Source organism: Mustela lutreola, chromosome 8, assembly GCF_030435805.1.
Source record: "Mustela lutreola isolate mMusLut2 chromosome 8, mMusLut2.pri, whole genome shotgun sequence".
NCBI lineage: Eukaryota > Metazoa > Chordata > Mammalia > Carnivora > Mustelidae > Mustela > Mustela lutreola.
Genome location: NC_081297.1, coordinates 120,525,741 through 120,542,095, shown reverse-complemented (window position 1 = coordinate 120,542,095; position 16,355 = coordinate 120,525,741).

Below are 16,355 nucleotides of genomic sequence, written 5' to 3'. Positions count from 1 at the left end.
TGTATCAGAATTTCTATGTTTGTAGAACCTAAGTTTGTAGCAATACAACAAATGGTAAATGTATGTGAGATCTCATTTTTTTTAAATAAAAAAGTATTGGATCAACCACATCAGGGGAAAAAAATCTTTGTAGTCTCCTTGTAGAAAATATTACAAAGCTTATCACAAAAGAGACAATCAAAGAATTTGCAGTTATAAACATGTGCAAAAATCAGTAAGTTTCATAAATGTGTTTTTGGCAGTTAAAAGTGTTTTATCGCACTTCATGGTGTTTTTTTGTTCTAAATATCCAATTTGTACCTAATTTTGGATTTTTTTTTTTAATCTAAAGAGGGCTCCCGTCAACATTTAGTGACTGTTGCTTAGTATGTTCAATCTATTCAAACTTCCATTCTCCCTTTTCATCTGTTAAAAGCCTGGTTTCCAAATCATAAAACAAGTATCAGCAGTTTTCACAAGAGGAATACTTAAGTATTTATTTATTTATTTATTTATTTGACAGACAGAGATCACAAGTAGGCAGAGAGGCAGGCAGAGAGAGAGGGGGGAGGAAGCAGGATTTGGGGCTCGATCCCAGGACCCTGGGATCATGACCTGAGCCGAAGGCAGAGGCTTTAACCCACTGAGCCACCCAGGCGCCCCGAGGAATATTTATATATGTATAAAAACTGTTATTATACATCATTGTCTATCTTTGAAATGTTGTCAAAGTACAAGGCAATTAATAAAAGTACACAGGTCATATGGATATTGTGTTCACAAACTGAACACACTCATTTAGCCAGCCCCCAGAAGAATCCCGGGTTCTTTCTACCACAATACCTGGAAGTCTCTCCAGGCCCCCTCATCTACTCTCATGGCTTCTAATGCCAAAGGTTAGTTTAGCTCTTTCTGAACACTATATAAATGGAATCATAGAATATGCACTAATCTGTAGCTGGCTCCCATATGGTTGTGTGTAGTTACCCTTTGCTTATCTTCATGGCTATATAGTGTTCCATTATGTGAACAGATCAGAATTTATGTGATCTATCCTTGATGGGAATTTGGATAATCTTTAGTCTGGGGTTACCACAGATAGCAACTCTCACACAGATATGTAAATCACATGTGTACACATGTGTACAAATCAAATGTGTACACATTTCAGCAGAATATATATGCAGCAGTGAACTACTGGCTTATAAAAATTGTTATGAGTTACATTTATCACTGTCTTTAAATCCCAAATGAAATTGAAAATTATATGAGTTGTTAACTATTACAACAGAACTACTGAGTTTAAATTTCATTCTGACTGTAGCTAAAAGATGACAGATTTTAAAACTTAAGGACAAAAATAGCCAAGAGAAACAGAGGAAGTAGAAACATAAAATTCTTAATCTGGAGTATTAACTGCTTTATTGATGGTCAGGGAGATTTGGGGATTACAAGGGATTTGGGGTCACCCCACTCATACCTATGGTGTTGGCATACTGATTAGTAACACTCCATTTATTGTAAGGTCACCTAGGATAGGGAGAAAGACCTGAATATCTAAAATTACTACTAAAATACTAACAGGCCAACAGATTGGTCCCTGGCTAAGAAAGTGAGCAAGAAACACTTCGGATTTTGGAATCAAAGGCTAAGGATTACCAGTCCTTGTTATATAAATTTTACAATCCTTCTAGGCTGTTGCTTCATCTCAGGAATGGTATGCACACTCTGGAGTGATAGACACAGTTAACAAACAAAGGGGAAAGCGATGAAACAGTGCCCAGACACAAGATTCACAGATGTGGGGCATTCGCACAGATGCAAGGAGAGAGAGGAGGAAGGAGAGAAAAAAATAAAAGATTTGAGGTCTATAATTATTCAATGGTAATGGAAAAGATGAGTCAGGAGGACACAGAAAACAGAGCGATGAAAACAAACAAAATAGTAAACAACAGAATCAACTCTTGCTCTGTTTTGGCATTTTGATTGTCTATTGGCTGGTAAATATGGGAAGAATTAATTCCATGAGATCTCGTGCAACAGGATGCTTTGCAAAATAAGAACAGTAGCTGTGGTACTCTAAGAGTTAAAATGGCAAAGCTAAAATTCCCACATCTGAACCTCACACCCCCGTGGTTTATAGTTCTATAGAATATTTTACTTGGGGCCAATAAACTCTAAAATAATCCTTAAAAAATTTAGAGCTACTTGCATAATGAGTTCCAGCTCCTGATTTTTACTGTGGCATTAACACTGCATACTGGGGCAGTATTTGCAAAATAAAATGTAGCTAGGAGAAGAAAAAAAATTCTAGGTTAATGGCCAAGAGATACATGTTGTGTACCTACTATGTGTTAGGGTTGCTTTATGCATTGTACATGAGGTCACTCTATGCAGTGGGTATTGCTTATTTTGCAAAAACAAACAAACAAACAAACAAAATCCTCCCAAATAAAAACAAAACAAGGGGTGGGTAACATGTTGGAGAATCTGAGCAAAAATTCCACAGTTTGTAAGTGGAAGAAGCTTTGAAACAGACCCAAGTATCTGGGCCCCAGGGTGCAGACACACCGCCACCATGTATGATGGAGCATGGGAACTAAGCCGCAGCAAGGCAGGGAGGGACAGTAATCCAGGTAGTTCACACCACAATCAAGTGGTTATAGAAAGCAAGGTAGGAGATTTACTGGAAAGAGTGGAGGCATGGGACCCAGACAGACTGAATTCTCTTCATTTTACTAGTTAACATGAGCTTGGACTCAACTTCTGGGACCTGTTTCTTCTCCAGTAAAATGGAATAATAAGGCTTTCATGAGAATTAAACTGTATAATTCATGTAAAGAGGCTACTTCAGTATACTTTTTAAATTCCATAGTTTTCCCTGTCACCCTCATTAAGCAAAGAAAAACAGCCTCAAGATGTTACCTGTTCTACATTCTTGCCTCAAGATGGACGGAAACTATTCACCTAGCCCAGGGATTTGTCCATACTCTTAAGCATCCCCTAGGAACAGTCCTAGTATTTTATCAACTGACAGTCTAGAAAATCTTCCTCAAGATTAATCAAATTTCCTGGTTATATTTAAGCATAATTTTCTCTTATTGATTTTCAAATAACAGAGGAAACCTGGCAATGGTTCTCTCAAACAGGTTTTTCTTCTATACTCATTTTGAACAAATGGAAATTATTTTCATTCAACAATTACTTAAAATACTTTATTTTCTCCCAGATTTTTCATAAGCTACATTTTTTTTTGGCATTTTCTACTCTGAATCCTTAAATAATAACCTGTTGCAGTTTCTTCTAGGTCCAGCTCAAGTGCCATCTATAATTTGTAAGTTTCCAAGATATCCCTGCCAAGCAGATCTTACACACTCCTCTGTGGGCAGGTAACACATCAGAGAATTTGTTTACCCATAGCTTCTCCAAAGGATTTTGAACAACTTGAGGACAAAGACAGTATGGTATTCATCTACTTTTTTTGTTGGACTGTTTACAGCTAGAGTCTGGTTTTAATCTGTTCCACCTTGTTGAATTAAATTTATTACACTAATAAATGACTACAATTAAGAAAAAATTACAATTTAAGTTCATAATCTAGATTATATATACTTTATAAATTTTCTTGGTTCCCATATGAATACCTCCACTCAAATTAAAGATTAATGTTAAACTTTCCCTTTGGTTTATACTAGGTAGACAGTCATAGTAGCATGTATATTATTTAAGGTACAATGAGCTACAATAACAAGAAAGTCAATAATAATTTAATGGCTCAGTGAATATAGAATCTTATTCTCTCTCATGTCATAATCCAGGTTAGGTGTTTCTTGTCTTTTCATATGGATGATCAGGAACCCAAGCTGACATAGGCTGTATCATCTTCAATACTTTATTTTCCAAGGTTGTTTTCTTCATTGCCATTTTAGCCAGAAGAGGAAAGAGACATGGAGAAATATACTTGTAATTTTCTATGAGATTGGCTAGAAGTTTGGAAGTGAAACTCATCACTTCTGTCCACATTTCACTGGTGAGATTTCAGTCAAGTGTCTATGCCTATCTGCAGTCAATGACTTGGCAGCTACATTCTAGCCATAAGAGTTTTAGGTTGAATTTTATGTCCCCCAAACTCATCTGTTAAATTTCTAACCCCCAGTATCTCAGAATGTGACTGCATTTGGAAATATGGTCTTTAGGTAGGTGATTAAATTAAAATGAGGCCATTTGGGTGGGTTTTAATCTGATATTACTGTTGTCCTTAAAAGAAAATTGGGACATAGACACACACAGGTGGAAGACTGTGAAGACATATGTACTAAACACTCTACAGCCCAAAGGAGTCTTCAAAAGAAACCAATTCTGCTGATACATTGGTTTTGGACTTCTAGATTCTAGAATTGTGGGACAATAAATTTCTGTTATTTGAGACACCCAGGCTGTGGTACTTTCTATGGTACTAGCAGAGTGATACACTAGGGAAGAAGGACAGATTTGAGGAGACGACCATCAATGTCTGTTGTATTGTGTGACCTATGAATTGATTACTGTTTTCAGTTGGACTGCTATAACAAATTACCATAGACTGGGTAATTTAAACATCAAACATTTATTTCTTACAGTTCTGGAGCCAGAAGTCTGAGATGAGGGTGCTAGCATGATTGGGTTCTGGTGAGAGCTCTTCTCTGGGTAGCAGATAGCTGATTTCTTGTAACCTCAACATGGCAGAAAGAGAGCTAGCTACCTCTCTGACCTCTTCTTATTAGGGCACTAATCCCTTTCATGATGGCTCCATCCTTATGACCTAATCACCCCCCAAAAGCCTCACCTTCCAAACACCATCACATTGGCATTAAGGTTTCAACATATGAACTTGGTATTGGGGGAGTGGGAAGGATACAAACATTGATTCAATAATAATTACTATACCATCCTTGAATTTATTAAGGAGCTGTAAACAAATTATATAAATAAAGTTCTTTGAAAACAGACATCCTGATTGGTCTTCCCTGTCTCTCAAGAGTCAGTGATCATTTTAAAATATAAATTAGATTATTTCATTCTTTTATGTGAAAACTTAGAATGATTTCCCCATTTCTCCCTGCACAAAACTAAATGTGCTTCTTGTGTCTTACAAAGCCCAATGTGATGGCTCTGTACCAACTCCAGCCTTGGCTTTTGCAATATTTCCCCTCATTCATTTTGCTCCAGATGTATTGGTTTTCCAATCATGCTCCAACATGAGTTTTGCCCTTTCCTTTCTAGGAATGTTCTTTCTCAATAGAGCTATATAACTCACTTTATTACTTACTTTAGGAGGTCTTGTTAAAAACTATTTTTATTAGAGACTTTCCCTGACTATGCTAAGTAAAATAGCAACCATCTTCATGTCTGTGGCACACTTGTCACCCTTCCTCTGCTTCATTCTTCCCCACAGCATTTGTTCTCATTAATATATCATGTATTTATTTGTGTAGTTGTCCCACTTTCTAGAATACACCATGAGTTCATAGAGTTTTGTTTGTTCACTGCTATATCCCCAACATCTAGAACAGCTCAGAAAGGCCTCTACAGATTGGACGCCTCAAACAGATACTTTCAGACATCTGTATAAGGATTTTTTCCTCTGTCACAGAACAACCTGAATTATGAGCCAAAAGATAAAAACTATGAAGAAGATACAGAAGAGAAGACAATGGGATGTGTGGATGATTATGGGAGGAACCTATTCTTAGTGCCTGCAAATACAGATCTTCCTTGATTTACTATAGGATTATATTTCAATAAACCTCTCATAATTTGACAGTATCATAGCCAAAATGTATTTAATATATCTAACCTACTAAACACTATAACTTACCCTTGACTTCCTAAACCTACTGAAAACATATTAGCTCATAGTTAGGCAACATCATCTAACACAAACTTATTTTATAATAAAGTATTGAGTATCTTACGTAAGTTATTGAATATCCTACAGAAAGTGAAAAAAAGAATGAGTATACAGGTATAGAATATTTGTAAGTGCATGGTCAGTTATGCTTGTGACCATGTGGCTGACTAGGAATTGTAGCTCACTGCTGCTAGCCAGAAACACCAGATAATTGTACCATATATTACTAGCCAGTGAAAAGATCAAAGCTCAAAATTTGTAAAATGAAAACACTAATTCAAAATATATATGCACGCCTATGTTTACTGCAGCCTTACAATAGTCATGAAATGGAAGCAACCTAAGTGTCTACTGATAGATGACTGGATAAAGATGTGGTACATACAGTGGAATATTATTCAGCCATAAAAAGGAATGGGATTCTCCTATTTGTGACAATGGACCTAGAGGGTATTATGTCAAATGAAATAAGTTAAACTAAAAGGAAAACTACCACAGATCTTGAAATTCAAATGAAAGACATCAGAGGATGAGGACCATTTAATCTACTTTATATACAGGATGTGCTGAATCTATGTTTGTAGAATAAAGAAATATTACTATATCTCTGGGTATTTCTTTTCCCTTGGTCTGCAAGAGTCTTTTCTGATTTTCTGTTTCCATAGATTCACATTAAAGACTGTAGTTTTCCAATTTCATTTTTAATTTTTTGGGTTGATCTCTTTGGATTGTCTTTGTTTCTGATCATGTAGTCTCCTAAGTTAGACTAGTCTTCCTTTGTATGATAGCTTCCAAATCTATAAACCAAGCCTGATCTTTTTTCAAACTTCAGACTTACATATTAAATTGTCTGTTGGACATATACACATGAAAATTCTGCAGTCACTTCAATTTGATCCATTAATATGCTCCTAAAAGATGTTATCCTTCTAAGTCCCCTATTGTGGCCCAGAGTACAACCATGGTCCTAATAACTCAGGCTCTAAACCTTGGAAACTTCCCTAGTCTGATGTTTGTTACCATTAGATTTAGGAAATATTTTACATCCTGGCCTATTTAGGATTAGGGTTTGTAACCCTAGTATGATTTTTTCCTTCACTTCTTAAAATATATAGTGAAAGAGTACCCCCCTCTTGAAATGTCTGGAAGAAGCTGAGAGTAGACTTAAACATACCAGATAAATTAAGTTCTGATCTATCCTAGCAGTTTATTCTACTGGCATTAAGGGCTATTGCTAATTCCTTTGAGAAATGAAGTCCTTGGAATAAACACATCTCAATAATTAAAAATATCTTATCACCCCTATTCCATTTGGAATCCTGGAAAAGACTGTAGAATTGTCCTCATATGCCCAACCCTACTTAGGAGCTCAGCCAATCTAAGTATTAAAAACAACCTTATATCAGCTTTGTTAGGAAACTTAGTAGCCATTAATTAAGCCACTCCTCAAATTCTTGGCCACAGGCCCCCCTCAGAGCAACTCCTTCTTGCTCTCCTCTCATTCCTGTCCTATTCCATTGTATCCTCTGAACCCCCCCCCCCACCATTCTTGTATCCCTACATCCCTATATATCCTATATACCCTATATCCCTATATATCCCTGTATCCCTATATATCTTGTATATATCTTGTATATATATCTTGTATCCCTGTATATCCTTGTATATAAACTCTTCTTGGCTTTGGTACATTACTCTTTTAAATAATTCTGTATATGATTTGTTAATATTTATAACTAATAATATATGACTTTGACCCATAAAGTATCTTTGTACCATTCCTACTCAAATTTTGCTAACATCATAAAATAATTTTTGAGACTTTCCTTTTCTGATGACTTAGACAATTCAATATAAATAATTGTTTCTTAAAGATTTGAGTTTAACACACTCATGTTAACACAAACTATATGAACCTACTGCCTTTTTAATATATTCTAATGCAATATTGTTACCCAGTGTTTGTTTTTTTTTAAATGTACATTGGAAACCACTAGTTTTCCTGAGTGTCTGTATTAAACATATCTTCTGTGGCCCCTCAAATCCCTTCTCCTTTACCTTCTCCTTTACCATTCCACAAGGAGTCCACAGTCATATTTCCCAACAAGATGACATGTCCATTGAGTGAGGAAATATTTTATGCTACCTTGGCCTCCTGGATACGGCAGGAAAAATACAATCCAATGTAATTGGATTTTTCACTTTTTGTTTTACTGTGAGTCATTATTTGAAAATTTATCCACTCATATTTATTGTGGTTCCTGATTCTATATATTTTATCCTGCCATGTTATATTTATCATTTTATGCCATCTTTTATAGGCAATTTACTTCTTCTTATTCTCCCCCTCCCTCTCATTATCTTTTTCCTTCTCCTTTTCTTGCCTATCTTCTGCTAAATAAGATATATTTTAGGTGCACCTTTTTTCATTTTGAGCAGTTTAGAAGTTTTAAATGCTATTTAAATTCTTTTCATTATATATTTTAAATTCTTAAAATAAAAATACAAACTTTATTTTCTTTAAATATGAAATGGTATTGATTTTCCCTCTTCTGAAACAGAAATGCCATTAAAATGTCTTCATTTCACTTTTTCTTCCATCTCCTATGTGTTTTATTTTAGTAGATTTCATTTTCTAGAACAGTTTTAGGTTAACAGAAAAAGTGATTCTTATGTATCCTCTCTCCTTCTCACAGTTTCCAAGTACTATTTTTAATTCATTTAGAGTTATGTTTACTCACTTATTATATGTAATATATTTACTATTTTAAGAATTATTTTTGTAATGAACTATACTGAAATTTATAGCTAAATTGTTAATAACTGCTGAGGCTTAACCATATAGTCAATTGATTTCTATATTTATGCAATTTTATATGTAACACATCTTCTTTCTGGGTTAATGTTGAAAAAATGAAATAAATATATCTTTAATAATTTTTTTTCTAGAAACACATCTTGAGTAATTAATTTCCTGAATGATCTACTGTAACTTTTCATGTCCAACAAAAATCTTTATGGTTATTAAGTATTGCAAAGTGATTGGTTGGCTATAGATTTTCTAATTAGAAACCTTTTTTTCCTTCAACACATGGAGGCTGTTGCCACATTCTTCTAGCATTTTAGCATTTTCTAGCATTTACTGAGAAGGCTAAGAAGTTCCATACCCATCTCAGTCTCAGTTATATGCTTTGTTTCCTTTACTGTGGAAACTTTAAAAATTTACTCTTTATTCTTGGAATTCAAAAATTTCATCAGGATGTGTCCTAACATGTATGTGTTTCCTTATTCCTGATCAGTAGTACTTCAAGGACTTTTCAATTTGAACATTTGGATCTTTCTTCAGGAAACTTTTCTATATCTACATATTTTTTTTCTCTTTTTTTTTTTTTTTTTTTTTTTTTTTTAGATAGTCATTGAATGTTCTGGCATTATCCTCCATAGCTCTCAAGTTATCTTTAATACTTCCTTTGTTTTTGCTTCCTCTATTCTCTGGGACATTTCCTTATCATTCATATTATTAAGTTGGCTTTCAGTTCTATTAGTGTTGTTGTTTGACCCATATGTATAGGTAAATATGCATGCTTATTTGTTTTTGTAATTAATTTTCATCTTTTAGAGATTTTACCATTTTTTGGTACAAGCTTGTACTGGATTCATGACTTTAATATCCTCTTCAATCTTTCTGGAATTAAAATGTTTAAGTTTCGGGGCGCCTGGGTGGCTCAGTGGGTTAAAGCCTCTGCCTTCGGCTCAGGTCATGATCTCAGGGTCCTGGGATCGAGCCCCGCATAGGGCTCTCTGCTCAGCAGGGAGCCTGCTTCCCCCTTCTCTCTCTCTGCCTACTTGTGATCTCTGTCTGTCAAATAAATAAATAAAATCTTTAAAAAATAAAATAAAATAAAATAAAATGTTTAAGTTTCATGTAGGTCAGCTCTTCCATTGATTATCCTTTATGATAATACATAGAAATTCTTTTGTTATTACAGATTTGACAATGACACACTGCATTAATTCACATATGTAGTTGGCAGAGGTTTTCTTGAAAGTTGTATATGTCTGATTTCTTATCAGCCCATCCCCCACTCCCCCCATAATGGGACATCTTATTAGACTGAAGTTAAATGGGCAAGATTATGCTGAGTGATGTGTTCATGAGTGGAAAACTGGTGAGCAAGGCAGGGACCTCTTTCAAATGCCAAAAAATGAAATAAAGGGGAAACACTTGAGTGTATTTCAATTCCATAGTGAGTCCAGTATTCCCTTCCATTCTTATATCAATGTGGGTTTAAACTCACCCAGGCTCCACATCCTTTTTGTTTGTTTTGAAAATCAAAACCATGTTGAGCTTTTACTATCCTTTCTTGTCACCTATCTAGGGACAGCAGATTCTCCATTTTGTTTTGAAAGCTGTTATTACTACCTATATAGAACTGATTACGGTGTTTCATAATTCTTTAATCATGACACTAGTCAACTTATGCTGAATTTCTCTTCCTAGTCCAGGTTATTCTGCCTTGAATTCTGTAAACTTCTTCGATGACTGTTTCAGGTTTTTCACTTTTGATTCTTTATCAGTTAGATCCCAAAACTTCCTCTAGTCTGATTTAAGCTCACTTTTTCAGCACTGTTATGAATTTTGAAAAATATACCTGTCGTTTCAAGAAATGCTGGAACACAAAGAAAGTACATGTATATATCTACCCATTATCTTGAACCAGAAAACTTACATTTTTTGTACTCAGTTGTAACTAATAGTTCCATAGTCCACCATACCCATATATCAGAGGCAGTTATTAACTTTTCTGAGCTTTTGATCTGTAATGTCTTTGTTTCATTAACTGGCATGGCTACAAACATAGTCAAAGCCTGCCTTATTTCATGCATAATGATTTTAGTAGCTCCCTAACTGTTTTACTTATGCTGAGTCACTCCCAGTTCTAGGTGATTCAGCATAATATCCAGGGCTTCAGTATGACTTTTGTGGGCCATAGGCACTTTTGACCTGTTCTCTACTAATTTTTTTTATTGTGTTTATGATAAAGATGAATAAAATCCAAGCTGTGCTCATTACTCATATTTATTTTTTCCTTCTGATTTAAAATACATTAAAATTAAACCATTTTTGTCGGCCCCTGCAAGTACTGTGAGCTCTAGCCACTGCCTACACTGTCTAATGGATAAGTTGTTCCTGATAATGTCTCTATTTCAATCTTCAGAAAATTCATTTTTCTTCATGTTGGAGTATGTGTGTGTGCATGTGTATCTGTGTGTAAAAACCATTGACTCTCCAGTACACAGTACATATAAGCTAAAGCTGAAATTCCTTTAATAGTTTTCCTAGCTAAATTAAAAACCCTTTATAATTTGCTTTAAAGTATCTTTCTAGCCACTCCTCCCATAGCTTTAACCCAAGACCTCTACCCTGTTTAACTTTCAAACCCTTGAATAAGATTGGAACTTTGTTACCCTATTCATTTGCCCTGTGCTCTTTGGATCTACTCCCCCCATCCAGTTCTGCCTTTTTAAACCAGTATTATTGATTCCATGCAATATGGAGTGTGGTTAAAAGCATGGACTCTGGAATCAGTGTCTGAGTTCAAAATTACTAGCTAGTTCTATGTCTTCTACAATTTACATGACCTTGATGTGCCCCAGTCTTCTTAACTATAATATGGGAGAAATAATTTTCCTATTGAAAAGATTTAGAAGGAAAAACACAATAGTAAGAGCTCTAACACTTCCCAAGCACTTATCACATGCCACTTGTTCTTCTAAGTATTTTACACATAATATGCATAAAGGCTTAACGCAGTGCCTGACACAAAGAATGTCTTCAATAATTCTATTATTTTCCTACAATATTACTCAATATGGCATATACTACTTCAAAAAACCAAACCAGGGGCACCTGGGTGGCTCAGTGGGTTAAAGCCTCTGCCTTTGGCTCAGGTCATGATTCCAGGGTCCTGGGATCGAACCCCACATCGGGCTCTCTGCTCAGCAGGGGGCCTGCTTCCTCCCCTCCCTCTGCCTGCCTCTCTGCCTACTTATGATCTCTGTCTGTCAAGTATATAAGTAAAATCTTAAAACAACAACAACAAGAACAAGAACAAAAACCCCAAGCCTTTCTGGACAACACCAGCCACAAGGATTGCTTTCTCTTCTGATTCCTGTAGCATGTATCATGCACATTCTTGATATCATACACTACTTAAAACAAGGATATTGCTTCATAAATCATCTTTGCATCCCTTGTACAATTTGCCACTGAATCTTGCACTGAGACTTTGTGTATTGATTTTTTCATTGATTTTATGATTTCTTCATGTCCAGCAGTCAAAAGTCCCCTCAACTGATACATATTGGGAGAAAGCAGTGAGGTCAGCAACAGGGTCAGCAGTAGCACACTCTTAACAAAGAACCACCTTGCCAGTTTCCTTTCATTTGCTCTGCTGTTACTAACACTTCAGTCTTGGGGCACCTGGGTGGCTCAGTGGGTTAAAGCCTCTGCCTTCGGCTCAGGTCATGATCTCAGGGTCCTGGGATGGAGCCCCGCATCGAGCTCTCTGCTTGGCAGGGAGCCTTCTTCCCTTCCTCTCTCTGCCTGCCTCTCTGCCTCCTTGTGATCTCTGTCTGTAAAATAAATAAATAAAATCTATTAAAGAAAAAAGAAATAATACTTCAGTCTCTCTAATAGTATGGATTCAAATTTGGGATTTTGTGTTTCCTCACATATGGCTAGTGGGAAACAGTTTTCCTACCAGCTTTGGAGTGTTAAGTCTACCCAAGTAAGGTTATCAGGTGACTGATTTAATGGTGGCATTTATCTCTCAAATGGTATGATTTACCACCAAAATAATTCACCCAGCCAAAACAACAGCAGTGGAAATGCCACTGCTCATCATCTTTATCACTAGAGATTGTTATTTTGAGTTACTCCCCTTGGGGTAATTACAAACTCTCGAACTAATTTTTCTCAAAGTATTAGTGATCTATTCTCTTCCGGACACTTAGAGCAGAGCACTGAGAACCAGGGTAGGAGGAGGTGAGAGGGAGAAGGGCCTGTAAAAGGGGGAAAGGGCTTCATAAAAGGGAAGTGTGCACAGCAGAAGACCACAGACTTCTGCTCAGAAGTCACATGCCTTTTTGGAGTAGAATGCAATCTAGCAGTTCTAAAATGCAGACCACAAGTGAGAACTTCTAGTCCAAAATTAGTGAATATTACCCCAAACTTCTCACTTTCTATGAAAAAAAAGTATGTGACTCTGGCTAATGTCGATTATAAATGTAAAGACTATTCAGATGCCTTCTGCTGAATTCCTTCCATTCCTAACTAAAACATTTTGGTAAATTTGTCACATTTTCAGAAGGTACATATAAAGAAATAATTATTATTGACTGTAATTTATACAATTTTCACATGCATTTATTTCTTAATCCATAGACTGTGTATTTGGTAATGCTATTTACCTCTATCTCAGCAGTCACAGACCCTGGCTCTGCTGCCCTGGGTTTAAGTGCCTTCCCAGGGCAGCCTGACCACAAGAGGGCTTGTAGAGTCTGAGTACAATGGAAGGAGACAAGCTTGCAATAGCCACCACTGTTGTGAAGGAGACATTTTGTACTGACAGGATATAAGGTATGAGAGGCTTGGTTAGAATTGTGGTCCCATACTTTTACACAATCTTGTAACTACTTGGATCCTCAGTTATTTTGTCCTTAAATATTATTTTTTTATTTTTTAAAATACTCTAATAATATTTTTATTTTATTATTTTTAAATATTTTATTTATTTGATAGAGAGTGAGAGAGAGAGATTATGGGAGACCACAAGTAGAAGGAGGGGCAGAGGAAGAAACAGACTCCCCTCTAAGTAGGGAGCCTGATGTGGGGCTCCATCCCAGGACCCTGGAATCATGACCCAAGCCAAAGGCAGATGTTTAATTGACGGAGCCACCCAGATGCCCCATGAGTATCTAATGAGTTTTAAATGGAGTCATATTTGTGTGGTCCCTGGAACCATGTCTGGGGTGGTGTTCTCATGTTTAGTGGTGGTGGTGGTGCTGGTGGTAGCAGTAACTCTTTCTAAGACCCTGCTGGGCCCTGTGGAGATTGCAGGATGTGAATAAGTCCCACTGCTCAAGGAGCTTCTAGACTATCAAAGGAGACCAGAAGAATATGTGAATGATTATACTACAGATCAGTGTGTGATAGTTACCATAAGAGAAATATACAGAGAGACAGTATTTCCAGCTGTAATGATCAGAAATGGTTCCACAGAACTGTTCCCAACTCACCTGAAACTCAGCACATGGCCCATTGTCTCATAGACTTGAGTTTTTCTAGAATTACACAAGAGACCATTGCAACTTCCAGGAATGTTCAAGGCCTTGTAAGTCAATATGGTACTTGTAGGACTTTCCCAATGTGTCCAGATTTTTTCTTGTGTGTGATAATAAATAGTCCTGGTGTCCCAGGCAACAATTTTTCCCTGTGGCATCATGGCGCTTTGGTGAATGGCAATCACTTTCTGGTGTGTTGTAACTAATTTGTTACTAGTAACTAGTAAAATCAAATGAATTATTAACCTTTCTGTGTACAGAACAGATTCAAGGCTGCTTTCGGAGCAAGTAATAACTGGCAATAATACTAGGATTCTTTTTGTCACTTTTAAAAAAAGATTTATTTATTTACTTTGTAGAGAAAGAGAGAGAGAGTGCACAAGGGTAGGAGCAGAGGGAGAGGGGGAGAGAGAGAGTCTCAAGCTGAGCAGAGAGCCTGGTGCAGGGCTTGATCCCACCACCCTGAGATCATGACCTGAGCTGAAATCAAGAGTTGGATTCTTAACTGACTGAGCCATCCAGGCACCCCTTCTTGTCACTCTTATTACTCCTCTATCAGCCCTCAGCCTGCAGACAGAGAGCTCACTAGCCACACGCACTGCCTTAGGAAGGATTTCTACAGCAAGGTCACAGAAGTCACTGCTTAGTGTTGAGTTTACAGGTGGAAGGTTTTAAACTCATATCAGAAATATTAGCCTTGAAAGCCAGATCCTGGTGGTGGTCAGAGTATCTTGCTCTGAGGATTATGGCCTGGGGAGAGTGGACATTTCTGAGCAGTAGAGAAGCAATGGTGGAGTGAAGTGTCCAGAAGATGGGACTAGAGGCTGCACCACTGAGTCCTGACCACCCCAATCCAGAAAAGTATGAAAGTATTTCTAAAACCCCCAAGAGAAGTAGAGAAATGCTGACTGAGCTGGTGGTACCTAATCCACTGAGCCATCCAGGCGCCCCTGGTGGTACCTAATGAAGACAGAAGGCTGTCAGTAGTTTCATGGTACCTTCCAGTGCCAGTGGCATGGCCAGGACATCTGCAGCAGATAGGGCAACAGCAGAGATGAACATAGGCAGATAGTAAGTGTTACACGTGTGGGGCTTAGTATGTGGAAAGTACCCTAATAGATGCTTCCCTAAGTTATCTTAAGAATCCTCACAATAATTCTTCACAGTTGCTTCTGTCAACATCCCGATTTTAATGATGAGGAAAGAGAAGCACCAAAGTAACCAGCCGTGGTTATAGAGCAGATAATAATAGAGTTAATATTTGGATCCAAGCATCTGGCTCAGAAGCCTGTCCTCCAATGACATCAGGACAACATCCCAAGAATGTACATCACTTCCAGGGAGATGTCAAGGAGAAAAGAGAAGGGAAAAGACTCCTGGATTGACTGGTATTGTTTAAAAGAGTGTGCATTTTAAGCTGGAGGTGACTGAGATTCCTTGAAATGGCAGACTTGGTCTCATGCACTAAGTAAGTGACAAGTATGAATTACATATTTTTTGAAAACTTGTTTCTTTACTATAAAGGTTCATTTCCCCTATTTGTGTAGTAGTTTTACTTTTTCCCCATTTTATCTTGTTTGTTGGCTTATAAGGCATAATCCTGTTTTGTTTTTTAGTGATGGTCTTAGGGTATATAGTACGCATATTTAACTGATCATAGTCTACCTTCAAGGAATACTGTACCATTTCACATTCAGGATGAGAATGTTTTAAGAGTGTAGATTTATCCCATCTTTACATGTGTTTTAAATCCCACAATATATTGTCTTCTTTTGTTTTGAACACTAAAATAGTTTTACGGAGATTTATTTTAAAAAGTCAGAGTAACAGCCTGGAAGATCAACAGAACAGAGTAGAGAATGGGTAAATAAACCCATGCTTATATGGTCAATTAATCTATGATAAAGGAGACAAGAAAAAACAACGAGGAAAAGATGGTCTCTTCAACAAATGGTGTTGAGAAAACTGGACGGTTACATGCAAAACAATGAAACCAGACCACTTTCTAACACCATACACAAAAATAAACAAAATGGATTAAAGATCTAAATATGAGAACTGAAACCATAAAACTCCTAAAAGAAAACAGGCAATAACATTTTTGACATTGGCCTAGAAACGTTTTTCTAGATATGTCTCC